This window comes from Phyllobates terribilis, unplaced genomic scaffold (genome assembly GCF_046119375.1).
Source record: "Phyllobates terribilis strain yellow unplaced genomic scaffold, ASM4611937v1 Scaffold_665__1_contigs__length_859303, whole genome shotgun sequence".
Classification (NCBI taxonomy): Eukaryota; Metazoa; Chordata; class Amphibia; order Anura; family Dendrobatidae; genus Phyllobates; species Phyllobates terribilis.
The window spans coordinates 544,565-566,159 of record NW_027363425.1 but is presented as its reverse complement, the minus strand read 5'-3'; the positions used below and the strand labels follow the sequence as shown (position 1 = coordinate 566,159).

The 21,595-nt window shown below is 46.6% G+C and overlaps 1 pseudogene; it reads right to left on the bottom strand.

The window, feature by feature from the left end:
* Positions 1–856: 856 nt before the first annotated feature.
* Positions 857–21,595, bottom strand: part of LOC141235438 (uncharacterized) — a 64,535-nt pseudogene continuing 43,796 nt past the window's right edge.

The window sequence follows — 21,595 nt, the reverse complement described above, 5'->3', positions numbered from 1 at the left end:
TGAGAGATGAGCTGAAAGCAGACAATGTTTTCTATAGAGGAATGGCAGACATGGGTGTTGTCCACATAGAAAGCCTCTCCTAAATCCCATGCACAAAAAAGCCGCCCTACAATCTGCCAGGACACATGCGGAAACATATGAAGACTCCTGGGACTTTATACTCTGGAGTGATGAGACCAAGATAAAGGTTTTTTTTGGAACTGATGGCTTCAAAACTGTATAACATTGAAGAGGTGAGGAATACAATGAGAATGCATGGTGTCTACAGTGAGACCTGGTGGTGGCCGTGTCCTTATGTGCGGCTGCATGAGGGGCTACATTTCATTGATGGTATCTTGAATTCACAGATGTTCTGCTCTATAGTGACAGAAAAGATGCTGCCATCACTCTGTTCCCTTGGTAGGCCACTGTTACATTTCTGAAGAACAGGGTGACAGTGATTCAGTGGCCAAGTGTCTCCTGATCTGAACCCAACCAAACACCTATGGGGAATTCTGAAGAGACAAGTTGTCATCGCTCCATCCAGCATCCAGGCTCTAAGAGCTCGTTATCGAAAAAGAGATAAAAAATAGATATAGTATTGTCACTAACTTGTTCATTCCAGGCCTAGAAAACTTGGTGCCGTCCTTTAAAATTATGGAGGCCATACAAAATAATAGATGTAGTAGCTTTTAATGTGGGGTGTACTCATTTTTGCATCAACTATATTGAGTAAAACTGAAGGTTTTCTAATGAGAGTTATATTATTACCCTTACTTTCATGTTTTGATTACAAAAAAATGTTCTATGAAACTTAGTGTTGGCAAAATTGTAGGAATTGATCTTGTGTTCAGTGAGCTATTAAATAAAATCTTACTCATCAAAGGGGGTGTACTCATTTATGCTGAACAATATTTATTAAACTTTATAAAACACAGTGAACATAATTACACTTTCTTTCCCATATGACTTCTCTCATGTTTTACAAGGTGTGATTTTTGTATAAAAGATTTCCCACATTCTGAACATGAATACGGCTTCTCTCCTGTGTGACTTCTCTCATGCTGCACAAGATAAGTTTTTTTTGTAAAGCATTTCTCACAGAATGAACATGAATACGGCTTCTCTCCTGTATGAATTCTCTTATGAGCAGAAAGATTTGATTTATGTATAAAAGATTTCCCACATTCTGAACATGAATACGGCTTCTCTCCTGTGTGAATTCTGTGATGTATAACAAGCTCTGATTGATATATAAAAGATTTCCCACATTCTGAACATGAAAATGTGTTTTCTCCTGTATGAATTCTCTTATGTGCAGCAAGTTGATATTTATGTATAAAAGATTTCCTACATTCTGAACATGAATACGGCTGCTCTCCTGTGTGAGTTTTCTGATGTCTAACAAGATATGATTTCTCTGTAAAACATTTTCCACATTGTAAACATGAAAACGGTTTCTCCCCGGTGTGAATTCTTTGATGTAAAACCAGATCTGATTTACTTTTAAAACATTTCCCACATTCTGAACAAGAAAATGGCTTTACTCCTGTGTGAATTCTGTGATGTTTAACAAGATGTGATTTATAACTAAAACACTTCCCACATTCTGAGCATGAATATGGCGACTTTCCAGTATGAATGCTCTGATGTCTATTAAAATGCCCTTTAGCTGTGAAGGTCTTCCCACATAGTGAACACAAAAATGTTTTTTCTCCTGTGTGATTTCTCTGATGTGTAATAAGATTCCCTTTATTTGTAAAGCATTTCCCACATTCTGAACACGAATATGGCTTCTCTCCTGTGTGAATTCGCTGATGTGGAATAAGACTCCTTTTATCTGTAAAGGACTTCCCACATTCTGAACATGAATACGGCTTCTCTCCTGTGTGAATTCTCTGATGTATAATAAGACTCCCTTTAAATGTAAAGCATTTCCCACATTCCGAACATGAATATGGCTTTTCTCCTGTGTGAATTCTCTGATGTATAACAAGCTGTGATTTATCTGGAAAGCACCTTCTACATTGTAAACATGAAAAAGGTTTTTCTCCTGTGTGAATTCTTTGATGTTTAACAAGGACTGATTTACTTCTACAACATTTCCCACATTCCGAACATGAAAATGGCTTCTCTCCTGTATGAATTCTCTGATGTGTAATAAGATCTCCTTTATGTTTAAAGGCCTTCCCACATTCCGAACATGAAAATGGCTTCTCTCCTGTGTGAATTCTCTCATGTATAATAAATTGTGATTTATATGTAAAGCATTTCTCACATTCTGAACAGGAGTATGGCTTCTCTCCTTTATGTTTTCTGTGTGTTAAAAAATCTGAGCTTTTTGTAAATTGCTTGTCACACTGAAATCTTGAATCCACTTTGCCCCCTGGACTTTTGGTAACAATGTGAGATTGCTCAGGAGATGATTCCTCATGATCAGGTGGATTATAGGAAAGTGAAGTGCTGTGAAGTCCAGGAGGTGCAGGAAGGGTGATGAGGTTTTCTCCATTAGAGTGCTTCCTGATATCTTCTTTTTTATAATTTAGTGATGAACCGTTATTCTCACAAGGATTTCCTATTAGGATGAAAGATAAATTAGATGTGAGTTTTTTCTTCAACACAAAAGAGATTTCTGAATGTATTTTCTGGATCTCACAGTGAAGACCCTCGTCAGTGAAAGTACCGGGAATAAGGAGGACAACTACATGCCATAACATTAACACAATGACGGGTAAAGTGAATGACACTTATAAACTGGTGACATTGGCACAAGTCAGGGGTGGCAGAGATTAGACAGCAAATAGTTCTTTAAGTGGTAATTACTGATGACCGGTTCCCTTAATGTACCTCCAGTGCCATTTCACTCTCTCAAGCTTCGTATCTTGCCCTCAGTATAGAAAAGTGTCCACGTAATTAAAGAAGTTGTCCACTACTATTAAAAATGCCCCCAATGTAATTAACCCGTTGAGAGAAGATTTCTTTTAATTACCTAGCTTTGTCTTTATTGGCTGTGAGCGGCGCTATCGCTGGACACTCACAGGCATCACGCGACCCCCGGCTGCAGCCGGCTCTTGCTTCACCTGATGTCTGATGTCACGTCAAGTGAGGCGTGACTCGGTGGGCTGTGGGTGGGGTTTCCCCACGCGTCACACCCAGCATCCACCGCTCAGTTTCCCAATGAATACAAGGTAATTGTGATTCACAAAATGTTATACAATTGAACGGTGAAGGAAAAAAAAAAATTACATTTTTACCACTATAATGTTATTTTAGCCCCAGATTTTACATTTTCACAAGGGAAACTGGGTAAAGATGACCACATAATTTTATACAATTTCTGCTGAACGGGGCAATACCCCATATGTGTCTGTACTGTACTGCTTAGCCACATGGCGAGACTCGGGAGGGACGGAGCGCTATTTGACTCTTGGAGAACAAACTTTAGTAGAACAGTTTGCAGACTCCATATACAGAGCCCCTAAGTGGCAGAAGAGCAGAATCCCCCCTCAAGTGACACCAGTTTGGAAATTACACCCCTATGGAAATGTATCTACAGGAATAGTGATGAATTTGACTCCATGGGTGCTTTCCAGAAACGAGCAGTAATGGATGTTGCGAAGTGAAAATGCAAATATTTCCTTATAGTGGTCAGTACATTGTAGCGTCCGGTACATTGCAGTGCCCTTACGTTGTAGCGCCCAGTACATGATTCCCAGCTAGTGCTTTCTGGAGAAATAAATTGGCTCTCCTCGCTACAGTAATGCCAAACATGTGGATGCTAACTGCACACGGTGGGGCTCAGGAGGAGGGGGCATTTGGATTTGGGAGCGCAGATGTCACTGGATTTCTTTAAGTGGGAGCCAAGTCACTTTTCCAGAGCCTTTGTGCTACCAGTGATATGGACACCCCCTATATTACTGTTTACAGATGATGAACCTGAGTGGGGACTTGTTTTTTGTGGGTTGAGTAGAAGCTCTTAATGGTGGCATTTTGGGGTACAGAACATTTTGGAGCATATTTATCCTGTGCTGTACACTGAACACTTACAGTGGGTACGGGAAGTATTCAGACCCCTTTACATTTTTCACTCTTTGTTTCATTGCAGCCATTTGGTAAATTCGAAACAGTTCATTTATTTTTCTCACTAAAGTACACTCTGCACCCCATCTTGACTGAAAAAAAGCAGAAATGCAGACAATTTTGCAGATTTATTAAAAAAGAAAAACTGAAATATCACATGGTCATAAGTATTCAGACCCTTTGCTCAGACACTCATATTTAAGTCACATGCTGTCCATTTCCTTGTGATCCTCCTTGAGATGGTTCTACTCATTTATTTGAGTCCAGCTGTGTCTAAAGAAACTCATAGGACTTGATTTGGAAAGACACACACCTGTCTATATAAGACCTCACCGCTCACAGTGCATGTCAGACCAAATGAGAATCATGAGCTCAAAGGAACTGCCCAAGGAGCTCAGAGACAGAATTGTGGCAAGGCACAGATCTGGCCAAGGTTACAAAAGAATTTCTGCATTATTGAATTGAAGGTTCCTAAGAGCACAGTGGCCTCCATAATCCTTAAATGGAAAAAGTTTGGGACCACCAGAAGTCTTCCTAGACCTGGCCGTCCAGCCAAACTGAACAATCGTGGGAGAAGAGCCTTGGTGAGAGAGGTAAAAAAGAACCCCAAGATCACTGTGGCTGAGCTCCAGAGATGCAGTAGGGAGATGGGAGAAAGTTCCACAAAGTCAACTATCACTGCAGCCCTCCACCAGTCGGGCCTTTATGGCAGAGTGGCCAGATGGAAGCCTCTCCTCAGTGCAAGACATATGAAAGCCCGCATAGAGTTTGCTCACAACACATGAAGAACTCCCAGACTATGAGAAATAAGATTATATGGTCTGATGACACGAAGATAGAACTTTTTGGTGATCATTCTAAGCGGTATGTGTGGAGAAAACCAGGCACTGCTTATCACCTGCCCAATACAATCCCTACAGTGAAACATGGTGGTGGCAGCATCATGCTATGGGGGTATTTTTCAGCTGCAGGCACAGGATGACTGGTTGTAAATGAAGGAAACATGAATGCAGCCAAGCACAGAGATATCCTGGATGAAAACCTCTTACAAAGTGCTCTGGACCTCAGACTTGGCAAAAGGTTCACCTTCCAACAAGACAATGACCCTAAGCACACAGCTAAAATGACAAAGGAGTGGCTTCAGAACAACTCTGTGACTATTCTTGACTGGCCCAGCCAGAGCCCTGACCTAAACCCAATTGAGCATCTCTGGAGAGACCTGAAAATGTCTGTACACCAACGTTCACCATCCAACCTGACGGAACTGGAGAGGATCTGCAAGGAAGAATGGAAGAGGATCCCCAAATCCAGGGGTGAAAAACTTGTTGCATCATTCCCAAGAAGACTCATGGCTGTACTAGCTCAAAAGGTGCTTCTATTCAATACTGAGCAAAGGGTCTGAATACTTATGACCATGTGATATTTCAGTTTTTCTTTTTTAATAAATTTGCAAAAATTTCTACATTTCTTGTTTTTTTCAGTCAAGATGGGGTGCAGAGTGTACTATAATGAGAAAAAAATGACTTTTTACAATTTACAAAATGGCTGCAATGAAACAAAGAGTGAAAAATCTAAAGGGGTCTGAATACTTTCCGTACCCACTGTACATCGGGGTTTCCATCTAAATCTACAAAATACATGATTCAGATGACACCCCCGAGGGATCCATTCAGAATAATGAGGCAGCAGAGTTACACCGGACTCCGTCTAGCCTCTGGTCGACTGCGCTTTTATGCACGCTGAAAAAGATGGACATCACTGGATCATAGGCCAGACGGCGTCCACAGCGCCTCATTATACGGAATCTTCCCCCGGGGTTCTGTCCGAATCGCAAGCTCAGTCATTTATATGGCAGCAAGAGACTTGTGTAAGAATAATATGAAAGTAAAAGATGGAAGTAATATTAAAAAACACAATTAGGAAAATTAAAAATGTGCTTATTAAATCATTAAGAAGAGGTGTGAATGCGGCCCAGTTATTCATCGGTGCGCAACCGGACTCTGTACAAGAGCAGCCGCGCCATCACCGGACGCTTCTGCTGTGATGTGGACGGCGGATAAAGCTTCACTGCACCGGAGACTTCATACAATATCACACACCGGTCATCATCACACGCCGCTAATCATAGTCACATGCCAATCATCGTCATCATCATCACACGCCGCTAATCATAGTCACATGCCAATCATCATCGTCATACGCCAGTCATCATCATCACACGCCACTAATCATAGTCACATGCCAATCATCATCGTCATACGCCAGTCATCATCATCACACACCGCTAATCATAGTCACATGCCAATCATCATCATCATACGCCAGTCATCATCATCACACACCGCTAATCATAGTCACATGCCAATCATCATCGTCATACGCCAGTCATCATCATCACACGCCACTAATCATAGTCACATGCCAATCATCATCGTCATACGCCAGTCATCATCATCACACACCGCTAATCATAGTCACATGCCAATCATCATCATCATACGCCAGTCATCATCATCACACACCGCTAATCATAGTCACATGCCAATCATCATCGTCATACGCCAGTCATCATCATCACACACCGCTAATAATAGTCACATGCCAATCATCATCATCATACGCCAGTCATCATCATCACACGCCGCTAATCATAATCACATGCCAATCATCATCATCATATGCCAGTCATCATCATCACACGCCGCTAATCATAGTCACATGCCAATCATCATCGTCATACGCCAGTCATCATCATCACACGCCGCTAATCATAGTCACATGCCAATCATCATCATCATACGCCAATCATCATCATCATCACACGCCGCTAATCATAGTCACATGCCAATCATCATCATCATACTCCAGTCATCATCATCACACGCCGCTAATCATAGTCACATGCCAGTCATCATCGTCATACGCCAGTCATCATCATCACACGCCACTAATCATAGTCACATGCCAATCGCCATCGTCATACGCCAGTCATCATCATCACACGCCACTAATCATAGTCACATGCCAATCATCATCGTCATACGCCAGTCATCATCATCACACGCCTCTAATCATAGTCAGATGCCTATCATCATCATCATACGCCAGTCATCATCATCACACGCCGCTAATCATAGTCACATGCCAATCATCATCATCATACGCCAGTCATTATCATCACACGCCGCTAATCATAGTCACATGCCAATCATCATCATCATACGCCAGTCATCATCATCACACGACGCTAATCATAGTCACATGCCAATCATCATCGTCATACGCCAGTCATCATCATCACAAGCCGGTCATCATCATCACACGCCGCTAATCATAGTCACATGCCAATCATCATCATCATACGCCAGTCATCATCATCACACGCCGCTAATCATAGTCACATGCCAATCATCATCGTCATACGCCAGTCATCATCATCACACGCCGCTAATCATAGTCACATGCCAATCATCATCATCACACGCCGCTAATCATAGTCACATGCCTATCATCATCATCATACGCCAGTCATCATCATCACACGCCGCTAATCATAGTCACATGCCAATCATCATCGTCATACGCCAGTCATCATCATCACAAGCCGGTCATCATCATCACACGCCGCTAATCATAGTCACATGCCAATCGTCATCGTCATACGCCAGTCATAATCGTCAGGCGCCGCTAATCATAGTCACATGCCAATCATCATCGTCATACGCCAGTCATCATCATCACACACCGGTCATCATCATCACACGCAGCTAATCATAGTCACATGCCAATCGCCATCGTCATACGCCAGTCATCATCATCACACACCGGTCATCATCATCACACGCCGCTAATCATAGTCACATGCCAATCATCATCGTCATACGCCAGTCATCATCATCACACGCCGCTAATCATAGTCACATGCCAATCATCATCGTCATACGCTAGTCATCATCATCACACGCCGCTAATCATAGTCACATGCCTATCATCATCATCATACGCCAGTCATCATCATCACACGCCGCTAATCATAGTCACATGCCAATCATCATCGTCATACGCCAGTCATCATCATCACACGCCGCTAATCATAGTCACATGCCAATCATCATCATCATACGCCAGTCATCATCATCACACGCCGCTAATCATAGTCACAAGCCAATCATCATCGTCATACGCCAGTCATCATCATCACACGCCGCTAATCATAGTCACATGCCAATCATCATCGTCATACGCCAGTCATCATCATCACAAGCCGGTCATCATCATCACACGCCGCTAATCATAGTCACATGCCAATCGTCATCGTCATACGCCAGTCATAATCGTCAGGCGCCGCTAATCATAGTCACATGCCAATCATCATCGTCATACGCCAGTCATCATCATCACACACCGCTAATCATAGTCACATGCCAATCATCATCATCATACGCCAGTCATCATCATCACACGCAGCTAATCATAGTCACATGCCAATCGCCATCGTCATACGCCAGTCATCATCATCACACGCCGCTAATCATAGTCACATGCCAATCATCATCGTCATACGCCAGTCATCATCATCATCACACGCCGGTCATTATTACACACCTGTGGAAACATCTACAGGAATCTCCTCCTTCCCGTCGCTCACACACGGCTGATCCCTCCTCGTCATCACTTCTTCTTCTGTCTCGTCCTTCACTTTATTCTTAGTCGGATCTTCCTCCTGATATATCAGATGTAACAATCAGCACAATACAAGAAACCACCAAAATCTGTGACATCTATGACCTCGATCAGAAATGTCCCCCCATATACAGATCCGGTACAGGGCTCAGCACCGTCTACCTGATGACTCTCCGGGATGTTGTGATTCTCTTCTGGACAGTCCTGGGGATACAGAGGACGGGGACATCTCTCTGGTGGATTTCTTTCCATGAGTCCATCTGTAGGAAACACATAGTGACAGAATACAGTGACATGTAAAAGTTTGGGCACCAATGGTCAAAATTACTGTTATTGTGAACAGTTGAGTTGAAGATGAAATAATCTCTAAACTGCCTAAAGTTAAAGATTACATTTCCTTTGTATTTCAGGCAAAATAATAAATAATAAACTATATATACAGTGGTGGCCAAAAGTATTGGCACCCCTGCAATTCTGTCAGATAATACTCAGTTTCTTCCTGAAAATGATTGCAATCACAAATTCTTTGGTATTATTCTCTTCATTTAATTAGTCTTCAATGAAAAAACACAAAAAGAATTGTCCTAAAGCCAAATTGGATATAATTTCACACCAAACCTAAAAAAGGGGGTGGACAAAAGTATTGGCACCCTTTTAAAAATCCTGTGATGCTTCTGTAATTGGTGTAATTAACAGCACCTGTAACTTACCTGTGGCACCTAACAGGTGTTGGCAATAACTAAATCACACTTGCAGCCAGTTAACATGGATTAAAGTTGACTCAACCTCTGTCCTGTGTCCTTGTGTGTACCACATTGAGCATGGAGAAAAGAAAAAAGACCAAAGAACTGTTTGAGGACTTGAGAAACCAAATTGTGAGGAAGCATGAGCAATCTCAAGGCTACAAGTCCATCTCCAAAGACCTGAATGTTCCTGTGTCTTCTGTGCGCAGTTTCATCAAGAAGTGTAAAGCCCATGGCGCTGTGGCTAACCTCCCTAGATGTGGACGGAAAAGAAAAATTGACGAGAGATTTCAACGCAAGATTGTGTGGATGGTGGATAAAGAACCTCGACTAACATCCAAACAAGTTCAAGCTGCCCTGCAGTCCGAGGGTACAACAGTGTCAACCCGTACTATCCGTTGGCGTCTGAATGAAAAGGAACTGTATGGTAGGATACCCAGGAAGACCCCACTTCTTACCCCGAGACATAAAAAAGCCAGGCTGGAGTTTGCCAAAACTTACCTGAGAAAGCCTAAAACGTTTTGGAAGAATGTTCTCTGGTCAGATGAGACAAAAGTAGAGCTTTTTGGGAAAAATCATCAACATAGAGTGTACAGGAAAAAAAAGAGGCATTCAAAGAAAAGAAAACGGTCCCTACAGTCAAACATGGCGGAGGTTCCCTGATGTTTTGGGGTTGCTTTGCTGCCTCTGGCACTGGACTGCTTGACCGTGTGCATGGCATTATGAAGTCTGAAGACTACCAACAAATTTTGCAGCATAATGTAGGGTCCAGTGTGAGAAAGCTGGGTCTCCCTCAGAGGTCATGGGTCTTCCAGCAGGACAATGACCCAAAACACACTTCCAAAAGCACTATACAATAGTTTGAGAGAAAGCACTGGAGACTTCTAAGGTGGCCAGCAATGAGTCCAGACCTGAATCCCATAGAACACCTGTGCAGAGATCTCAAAATGGCAGTTTGGAGAAGGCACCCTTCAAATATCAGGGATCTGGAGCAGTTTGCCAATGAAGAATGGTCTACAATTCCAGCAGAGCATTGTAAGAAACTCATTGATGGTTACCGGAAGCAGTTGTTTGCAGTTATTTTGGCTAAAGGTTGTGCAACCAAGTATTAGGCTGAGGGTGCCAATACTTTTGTCGGGCCCATTTTTGGAGTTTTGTGTGAAATGATCAATGATTTCATTTTTGCTTCATTCTCTTTTGTGTTTTTTTCACTGAAGACAAATTAAATGAAGATAATAAGACCAAAGAATTTGTGATTGCAATCATTTTCAGGAAGAAACTGAGTATTATCTGACAGAATTGCAGGGGTGCCAATACTTTTGGCCACCACTGTATTTTCATCTTTTACATTTAAAAAAAATTTCAATGAGGAAAAATGGATAAATGCAAAAGTTTTGGCACCTGGCAAGGTTAGTACCCAGTATCGCCCCCTTTTGAAAGTATCACAGCTTGTAAATGCTTTTTGTAGCCAGACAATAGTCTTTCAATTCTTGTTTGAGGGATTTTCATCCTTTCTTCCTTGGAGGAATTCTTCCAGTTCTGTGAGATTCTTGGGTCGTCTTGCATCCTCAGCTATTTTGAGGTCTAGCCACAGATTTTCAATGATGTTCAGATCAGGGGACTATGAGGGCCATTGTAAAACCTTCAGCTTGTGCCTTTTGACGTGTGTTTAGTACCATTATCATTTGCCATCCTCTTTTTACCTTCAGCTTTTTTGCAGATGGTGTTATGTTTGTATCAAGAATTTGCTGAAATTTCATGGAATCCATTCTTCCCTCTACCCGTTCCCTGTGCCATTGGCTGCAACACAACCCAAAAGCATGACTGATCCACCACCATGCTTAATGGCTGGCGAGATGTTCTTTTACTAAAATTCTGTGCCCTTTTTTCTCCACACAACTTTGATCATTGCTCTATTTTAACCTCATCGGTCTACAAGACTTGTTTACAAAATGCATCAGACCTTCTTAGATGTACTTTTGCATACTTCTGACGCTGAATTTTATGGTGAGGTCGCAGGAGAGGTTTTCTTCTGATGACTGTTCCATGAAGGCCATATTTGTGCAGGTGTCTCTGAAGAGTACAACAATGTTCCACAACTACAGAGTCTGCTAAATCTTTCTGAAGGTCTTTTGCAGTCAGGCGGGGGTTCTGATTTGCCTCTCTAGCAATCCTACTGAAAATTTGCTTGGTCTTCCAGACCTTATCTTGACCTCCATTCTTTCTGTTAACTGCCATTTCTTTATTACATTTTGAACCAAGGAAAAGGCAACTTGAAAACGCTTTGCTCATAGCCTTCTCCTGCTTTGTGGGCCTCCACCATTGTTAGAGTGCTAGACAGCTGCTTAGAAAAAGCCATGGCTGCGGTTATTTTGGCACAATGTTAGAGTAAGCTGTGTTTTTATAAAGCTGGAAATTTGCATCACCTGGCCTTTCCTAACGATGATAGTGAACGAGCCATAACCCTAACAGGCTAAGTAAGGTCTGAATCATTGGTCAAAGTTATCTGAGCACACAAATGTCCAAGGGTAACACAAAGGAAATGTGTCATCTTTAACTTTAGGTCTTTTAGAGATCATTTCATCTTCAACTTGCTTAACTGGTCACAATAACAGTAATTTTGACCAGGGGTGCCCAAACTTTTACATGCCACTGTAGATTGTATCATGTGATCATGAGATGATGGGAGTAGTAGTAGATGGCCACAGAACCGACATGACAGTCTGCCCTCCTCACCCTGCTGATCGGCCCATATTGCGGTCGCCTCTTGTGCTCCATGTATAACCTCAATCTTAATATCAATCAGATCTTCACCCTAAAAATAAAAATGGAAGATGAGCTCAGGTCCCATCACTTCATGGTCAGATGTTGTGGGGACTTCAGTGTCATCTACCTGATGATCCTCCGGGATGTGGTGATTCTCCTCTGGATAGTCCTGCGGATTCAGAGGACGGGGACATCTCTCTGGTGGATTTCTCCTCCTGGATCCATCTGTGGAGACACACAGACTGAATACATGACCTGCCGTGTATCTGTCTATATATGAGATCCGTCTCTCAGAACCGGTAATTCTATGTGTATGTATCTGGGAATAAATTACATTGTTGTGGTCCTCACCACCGATACAGAGGTCCCAGCACATTGTGGGCCTCAAGTATGAAGTGATAATCAGCGAGGCCTAAGCCTAATGCTCTGCACTCGGAGGATGAGGACCCTGAGGAGAGGGACAGAGAAGACCCTCATCAGTCAGATGAAGGAACCGTACTAAGAAACACAACTTCTCCAAGATTCAGCTCCACCAGGGATGGAACCACAGAGGAGCTGGGGAAAGCTCCACATTTCTATCCATTGGTTTCCTCTCCTGATTTACTGTATGGAGATTGGGGGAAGGACGGTGACCATTTACCAGTGATTGTTTTTTTGAGAGCTCATGACGTCACCATGTGGACACGGCCTCCCTCCTGGACAGGATCCTCTGGGATCACTAAGAGGAGAGAACCTGATCTATTAAAAGACGAGTTACCGTGTTTTTCTTCTCCTTTAAATAGAGATAAATCTCCACATCCGCCTCGGTATAAACACTAAAATAGGCAGCAAGTTCTGCGTTTGTCTCTAAAGGATGAAAAAAAAGGCACATGTACGACTAACGTACGAAGTCACAGAACCCGGAAGGACGGTGTTGTGGGGAGCACCCGGTACACAGCGGTTAGTGCCCATCAATGTGTAGAAAGGACAACTAGAGAGCCGGCACCGGGGTCATGGGCGCTTACTGATGCACACGGGGAGCCAAGGAGAGATTGTCTGGTCAGACTCCACAGAAAAGCTCCATAATACATATTCTTCTAAACAAACAACCCTGTAAGGGAGACTTACACTTATTACCACCACACCCGGATCTCAGATTGAAGTCCCCATTATTTTTGCTTTGTCTCCCAAAATGAGAACGAATGTTTTTTTTTTAATAAAAATAAATCTAACTATCTACACACATATATATATATTATATTATTTGGCATTTTCATGTCAGGATTTATCTTGCACGGTAAATGCCAAAAGAAAAAAACACATCAGAAACACCTCCCCAAAACTGCAATGAAAAAACAACAATCAAAAAAAGTCACCAATAAAAAGGTCAACGGCCATTCAAGAAGAGAAGCCCTCACACAGCTCCGATAACGGAAGATAAAGCGATGGGTGTCAGGAACAATTCTGAAAATGGCAGCAACGTCGTTCTTACCACCCAATAAATGCTGAGAAACAAAACCCAAAAAGCCAGAAGCCCGACCACGACTGATGACGACATTGAGCTGGCACCGATTCTGAGGGACGGACAAGCGACAGCGGATTAGGGGGAAAATCAGCAGTAAATTAACCCCGACTCTGCTGAGTAACGATCCACGACAGACTCAGGAACCGAAAGATCTCACAGGAGAGAACGGACAGAAGCGCTGGGACATCTGCAGACAAAATGTGACCGATGCTCTAACGAAGGTGAAAGATTCTGAAAGAAGCCGCCGAGGACGAAGACTCAAGACTGATGAAGACGACAGCGGAGAAACCGCGACTCACAGATCAGAAGAGAAGAATCAGGGAATGAAAGCTGTGAGAAAATGTAGAGAAAACCAGAGCAAGTCTGGAGAAAAATCATCTATTATAGGACGAGGCCGAGAGACGTCATCACATCCACCGGAGCCAACAAGAGTCTCCTCTCACCTGGTGATGTCAGAGGCCGGAGCTCCTCCATCATCACCTCCTGGTACCGATCCTGGTGTCCTTCTAGATACTCCCACTCCTCCATGGAGAGATAGACAGCGACGTCCTGACACCTTATAGGAACCTGACAACGACACCGTCATCACCCAGAATCCTCCACTGCTGTCCTGTATAATGTCCCAGCAGTCACCTCTCCGCTCATCACCCCGAATCCTACAGTGCTGTCCTGTATAATATCCCAGCAGTCACCTCGCCGCTCATCACCCAGAATCCTCCAGTGCTGTCCTGTATAATGTCCCAGCAGTCACCTCTCCAGTCATCACCCAGAATCCTCCAGTGCTGTCCTGTATAATGTCCCAGCAGTCACCTCTCCGGTCATCACCCAAAATCCTCCAGTGCCGTCCTGTATAATGTCCCAGCAGTCACCTCTCCGCTCATCACCCAGAATGCTCCAGTGCTGTCCTGTATAATGTCCCAGCAGTCACCTCTCCGGTCATCACCCAGAATCCTCCAGTGCTGTCCTGTATAATGTCCCAGCAGTCACCTCTCCACTCATCACCCAAAATCCTCCAGTGCCGTCCTGTATAATGTCCCAGCAGTCACCTCTCCGGTCATCACCCAGAATCCTCCAGTGCCATCCTGTATAATGTCCCAGCAGTCACCTCTCCAGTCATCACCCAGAATCCTCCAGTGCTGTCCTGTATAATGTCCCAGCAGTCACCTGTCCGGTCATCACCCAGAATCCTCCAGTGCTGTCCTGTATAATATCCCAGCAGTCACCTCTCCACTCATCACCCAGAATCCTCCAGTGCTGTCCTGTATAATGTCCCAGCAGTCACCTTTCCACTCATCACCCAGAATCATCCAGTGCGGTCCTGTATAATGTCCCAGCAGTCACCTTTCCACTCATCACCCAGAATCATCCAGTGCTGTCCTGTATAATGTCCCCCGCAGTCACCTCTCCGGTCATCACCCAGAATCCTCCAGTGCGATCCTGTATAATGTCCCAGCAGTCACCTCTCCGGTCATCACTCAGAATCCTCCAGTGCCGTCCTGTATAATGTCCGAACCGTCACCTCTCCGCTGATCACCCAGAATCCTCCAGTGCCGTCCTGTATAATGTCCCAGCAGTCACCTCTCCGGTCATGACCCAGAATCCTCCAGTGCTGTCCAGTATAATGTCCCCGCAGTCACCTCTCCGGTCATCACCCAGAATCCTCCAGTGCCGTCCTGTATAATGTCCCAGCAGTCACCTCTCCGGTGATCACCCAGAATCCTCCAGTGCTGTCCTGTATAATGTCCCAGCAGTCACCTCTCCGCTGATCACCCAGAATCCTCCAGTGCCGTCCTGCATAATGTCCCAGCAGTCATCTCTCCGGTCATCACCCAGAATCCTCCAGTGCCGTCCTGTATAATGTCCCAGCAGTCACCTCTCCGCTGATCACCCAGAATTCCCCACTGCCGTCCTGTATAATGTCCCAGCAGTCACCTCTCCGCTGATCACCCAGAATCCTCCAGTGCCATCCTGCATAATGTCCCAGCAGTCATCTCTCCGGTCATTAGCCAGAATCCTCCAATGCTGTCCTGTATAATGTCCCAGCAGTCACCTCTCCGGTCATCACCCAGAATCCCCCAGTTCTGTTCTGTATAATGTCCCAACAGTCACCTCTCCGATCATGACCCAGAATCCTCCAGTGCTGTCCTGTATAATGTCCCAGCAGTCACCTCTCCGGTTATCACCAGAATCCTCCAGTGCTGTCCTGTATAATGTCCCAGCAGTCACCTCTCCGGTCATCACCAGAATCCTCCTGTGCTCTCCTGTATAATGTCCCAGCAGTCACCTCTCCGGTCATCACCCAGAATCCTCCAGTGCTGTCCTGTATAATGTCCCAGCAGTCACCTCTCCGGTCATCACCAGAATCCTCCAGTGCTGTCCTGTATAATGTCCCAGCAGTCACCTCTCCGGACATCACCCAGAATCCTCCAGTGCTGTTCTGTATAATGTCCCAGCAGTCACCTCTCCGGTCATCACCCAGAATCCTCCAGTGCTGTCTTGTATAATGTCCCAGCAGTCACCTCTCCGGTCATCACCCGGAATCCTCCAGTGCTGTCCTGTATAATGTCCCAGCAGTCACCTCTCCGGTCATCACCCAGAATCCTCCAGTGCTGTCCTGTATAATGTTCCAGCAGTCACCTCTCCGTTCATCACCCAGAATCCTCCAGTGCTGTCCTGTATAATGTCCCAGCAGTCACCCAGAATCCTCCAGTGCTGTTCTGTATAATGTCCCAGCAGTCACCTCTCCGGTCATCACCCAGAATCCTCCAGTGCTGTCCTGTATAATATCCCAGCAGTCACCTCTCCGGTCATCACCCAGAATCCTCCAGTGCTGTTCTGTATAATGTCCCAGCAATCACCTATCCGGTCATCACCCAGAATCCTCCAGTGCTGTCCTGTATAATGTCCCAGCAGTCACCTCTCCGGTCATCACCCAGAATCCTCCAGTGCCATCCTGTATAATGTCCCAGCAGTCACCTCTCCGCTCATCACCCAGAATCCTCCAGTGCTGTCCTGTATAATGTCCCAGCAGTCACCTCTCCGCTCATCACCCAGAATCCTCCAGTGCTGTCCTGTATAATGTCCCAGCAGTCACCTCTCCGCTCATCACCCAGAATCCTCCAGTGCTGTCCTGTATAATGTCCCAGCAGTCACCTCTCCGGTCATCACCCAGAATCCTCCAGTGCTGTCCTGTATAATGTCCCAGCAGTCACCTCTCCGGTCATCACCCAGAATCCTCCAGTGCTGTCCTGTATAATGTCCCAGCAGTCACCTCTCCGCTCATCACCCAGAATCCTCCAGTGCCGTCCTGTATAATGTCCCAGCAGTCACCTCTCCGCTCAGCAGCTCATTCATCTTGTTGCTGAGCTCTAGGATCTTCTTCTTCCTCCTCTCATGTATCGGGGGGTGCGGGGGAGGCTCTGTGATGGGGCCCGGGCTCCGCCCTCCTGACTCCTGGAGATGGATGATGGGAGTCACTCCCCCGGTGTCTTCCTCACTATTGTGTAATCCTGTGTATGGAGAGAGACACTTAGGGGGAAGAATTCCTTCCCGACTCCAGATCTGACAATCAGTAGAAATCCCGGGATCAATAACCGTCTCCAGTAATCTGGGGCCATAACCTGGATATTATTACACTCAGGACAGACATCCAGGCCCCTCTACAGCTCTTATAGGGAATCCCCATGACAACTCCTCCTGGCAGAGAGCTGCACACAATCACTGCTCTTACAGTAAAGAATCCTTCTCTTCCTCTTCTGGATTTCCTCTTCCTGATGTCGGACTTGTTACATAACACAATAAAGCTGATAGAAATGTAGAGGAGTTACCTCTCCGCTCAGCAGGGAGATGATCTCCAGGGTGAAGTGTAATAATCTTCTGGTGGTCTCGTCCTCGTCCATCCTCGGGGTCATTCAGGAGAAGGAGGGATGAGCACTGGATCAGCTGGAGGGATCTCGTCCTGCCGGCGTCTTCATGATAAAGGAGAAGATGGAGATCACAGGGGACGATATAACGACAATCACTGAATTCTGCCCCAAATATCCGACATTTATCAGGAAGAATCTGGAGGAAAAGCCACAAACTCCACCGATCTGACCGCTCATTATCAGCCTCGTAGGAGGACGGTCACCGTGGTAACTACACCTCCAGTGGGGGCGGTCACCGTGGTAACTAAACCTCCAGCGGGGGACGGTCACCGTGGTAACTCCACCTCCAGCGGGGGGCGGTCACCGTGGTAACTCCACCTCCAGCGGGGGGCGGTCACCGTGGTAACTCCACCTCCAGCGGGGGGCGGTCACCGTGGTAACTCCACCTCCAGCGGGGGGCGGTCACCGTGGTAACTCCACCTCCAGCGGGGGACGGTCACCGTGGTAACTCCACCTCCAGCGGGGGGGCGGTCACCGTGGTAACTCCATCTCCAGCGGTCACCGTGGTAACTCCACCTCCAGCGGGGGCGGTCACCGTGGTAACTCCACCTCCAGCGGGGGCGGTCACCGTGGTAACTCCACCTCCAGCGGGGGGCGGTCACCGTGGTAACTCCACCTCCAGCGGGGGACGGTCACCGTGGTAACTCCACCTCCAGCGGGGGACGGTCACCGTGGTAACTCCACCTCCAGCGGGGAACGGTCACCGTGGTAACTCCACCTCCAGCGGGGGACGGTCACCGTGGTAACTCCACCTCCAGCGGAGGACGATCACCGTGGTAACTCCACCTCCAGCGGGGACTGTCACCGTGGTAACTCCACCTCTAGCGGGGGACGGTCACCGTGGTAACTCCACCTCCAGCGGGGGACGGTCACCGTGGTAACTCCACCTCCAGCGGGGGACGGTCACCGTGGTAACTCCACCTCCAGCAGAGGACGGTCACCGTGGTAACTGCACCTCCAGCGGGGGCGGTCACCGTGGTAACTCCACCTCCAGCGGGGGCGGTCACCGTGGTAACTCCACCTCCAGCGGGGGCGGTCACCGTGGTAACTCCACCTCCAGCGGGGGCGGTCACCGTGGTAACTCCACCTCCAGCGGGGGCGGTGAGGTGAGGAGGAGCCGCTGCACATCCCCCATACAACACTGAGGAGCCGCAGTCACATGGAGCAGGAGCCTCCACAGGAACAGCTCTGATCTCACCCCACACTCTCCTCTCACAGATTCACCACAAACCCTCCCTGTAATCTCACCGGAATGGCGGGAAGCGGAAACCTGCTGCTGGCTGATACCAGAGAGCAAGAGCTGCGCACAACCAGGACGGAGCTGCTGCACTGAGAGCGGGAGGACCTGTGGTGACGTCACCGCCATGTGATCAGGGGCGGAGCTCAGTAGAGAAGTGGTGAAGGTCTTGTGGTGACGTCACCGCCATGTGATCAGGGGCGGAGCTCAGTAGAGAAGTGGTGAAGGTCTTGTGGTGACGTCACCGCCATGTGATCAGGGGGCGGAGCTCAGGAGAGAAGAGGTGAAGGACCTGTGGTGACGTCAACGCCATGTGATCAGGGGGCGGAGCTCAGGAGAGAAGTGTTGAAGGACCTGTGGTGACGTCAACGCCATGTGATCAGGGGGCGGAGCTCAGGAGAGACGTGAAGGACCTGTGGTGACGTCTGCTGCAATATGTGGGGGGCACGTTCAGACCCTTACGTCACCGCTAGTGATGGGTAAAGTGTGATTTTTGGGGAGCCGGCTCCTCATTTCCTGTTCCCTTTGGCTTTACGTTTGAAGCCATATTCTGGGATGTTTTAGCCTTTTAGTAGAATCTCCACATCTGACAATTTCTGACATAAAACAGAATAGTTTCCAGAATAACCGGATTTTATATTATTTGCTGTAAAAACTTTAACAAACACAAAATGAAGATGCAAAATAGCAACAAGCTAGTAATGATCAGCGCCACATTGTAAAGCTGCGTTCACACTGGGCAGGTTGGCTGTGGGCCGTCTGCAGTGTGAACTGTGGCATCTGCATCCAGGCGGATTCACCCGTCCATTGACTGCAATGAATTCCGCAGCTCGGATATTCGGCACATATTCACACGCTGCTGCTGAAGACCATTTCACACCTCATGGCAGATGCTGAGTTTTTCCAGGAAGTGAGAATGTGTTTTGGGTAGAGACCATGGCCGCTGTCGGCTTCTGTAAATGCCGTGGAACGTCCAGGCTGATGATCTGCAGGGAAACTGCGCTGCAAATCCACACAGTGTGAACGCCGCCTAGAATTGTCTGCAGGGCCCATTGGATAAACTCAGTGCCATCGCTTGGATGGACTGACGCCGTTTATTTCCTCTGTTATTATCTGTTTTTTTGGGGTCCCATCAAGGAGCAATGTCTTTTGCCATCACTAATATAATGTCATTAAAGGGGTTGGATCACATGGGCATTAGTGCCATTAATTGAAGAGAACTTTGTACAATAGGTTTATTCTCCATAGACTTATTTTAAAAATTCTGCTTCAATCCTGCTGGTATTCCATAAAACCCTATGGAACTGTTTACACGGGTTTCCATGGAAGTCGTCCTGTGCCGGAGCCCTATTCAGGATGCGACCATGTTGTCGGGCAGCGCTCGCTGACTGAGCGCATGGAGCATGCAGCCCCCGAGCCTGCGCTCCAGTGATGCTCAATCCAGCGATGGTGTCTGCAGAGGAGATCCTGATCTGCCCATATGCATCGCTGGATCATTTGTTCTCTTCCATTCAAGTGAATGAGAGAGAACAAGGGACGCACATTTACATCCGCTGTTTCTCCCTCGCTCAGCTGGCGGTAAATAACTATAATCAGGCTAAATCCAGATGTCAGTGTTCCTTTAATAAAGTGCCTGACTGCCTGACTGCTGCTTGTCACAGATTGGAGGGGGGCGGGGCTGTGAGTCAGTGCTATGTGCAGCAGCAGGAGGAGCAGGCATCCTCAGGATCAGAGTGACTACTGCCGGGAGGGCGGGGCCAGAGGGGAGGAGGGGCGGGGCCAGAGGGGAGGAGGGGCGGGGCCAGAGGGGAGGAGGGGCGGGGCTGTGAGTCAGTGCTATGTGCGGCAGCAGGAGGAGCAGGCATCCTCAGGATCAGAGTGACTACTGCCGGGAGGGCGGGGCCGGGAGGGGCGGGGCCAGAGGGGAGGAGGGGCGGGGCTGTGAGTCAGTGCTATGTGCAGCAGCAGGAGGAGCAGGCATCCTCAGTCTCCTGGATAAGATCAGAGTGACTACTGCCGGGAGGGGCCAGAGGGGACTGACTGTGGAACGTGAACTGGCAAAGAGCCGTTTACATTTCAATTTGCTCCCTGCCAGGAGACGACTCATATCATTCACTATAAAGAGCCGGCTCGTTCAGGAGCTACACATCACTAGTCACCGCATTGGGGGACACGTTAGGGACGTTCTTGGCCCCACAACACGTAATACATCTGCTGCATCACAACATCTCATACAACACAATAGGGATTAATCACTTTACAGTTGTGGGTATTGAATATGTCACCAGACCAGCTAAGGGGGGAGATTGGTATAAAAAGTACACCCCCGAGAAGCCTTGTGGATTCTGGAATTGGACCCCAGATTCCCCAGTGATATGAATCTTCCTTCAGACCTTGTATCCATTTACTGAATTGTGTTTTTTCCTCTTTTATAGTAATTATACATAATATACACATTATAGATGCAGACACTTCATTCTTCTATTGCACGGATGCTTTTTGTTGTGGACATATGATCATCCATAGGGGTAATGTAGACATACTTGCACATGTCCATTTGGGGCTGGGGGTCTCCACTGTGCATTAGACACTATGATGTGTATAAGAAGCCGGTTACTGGTTATTTTTTGTTCCATGACTATGAATCAAACACATATAACAGTTCTAAACACGTAGC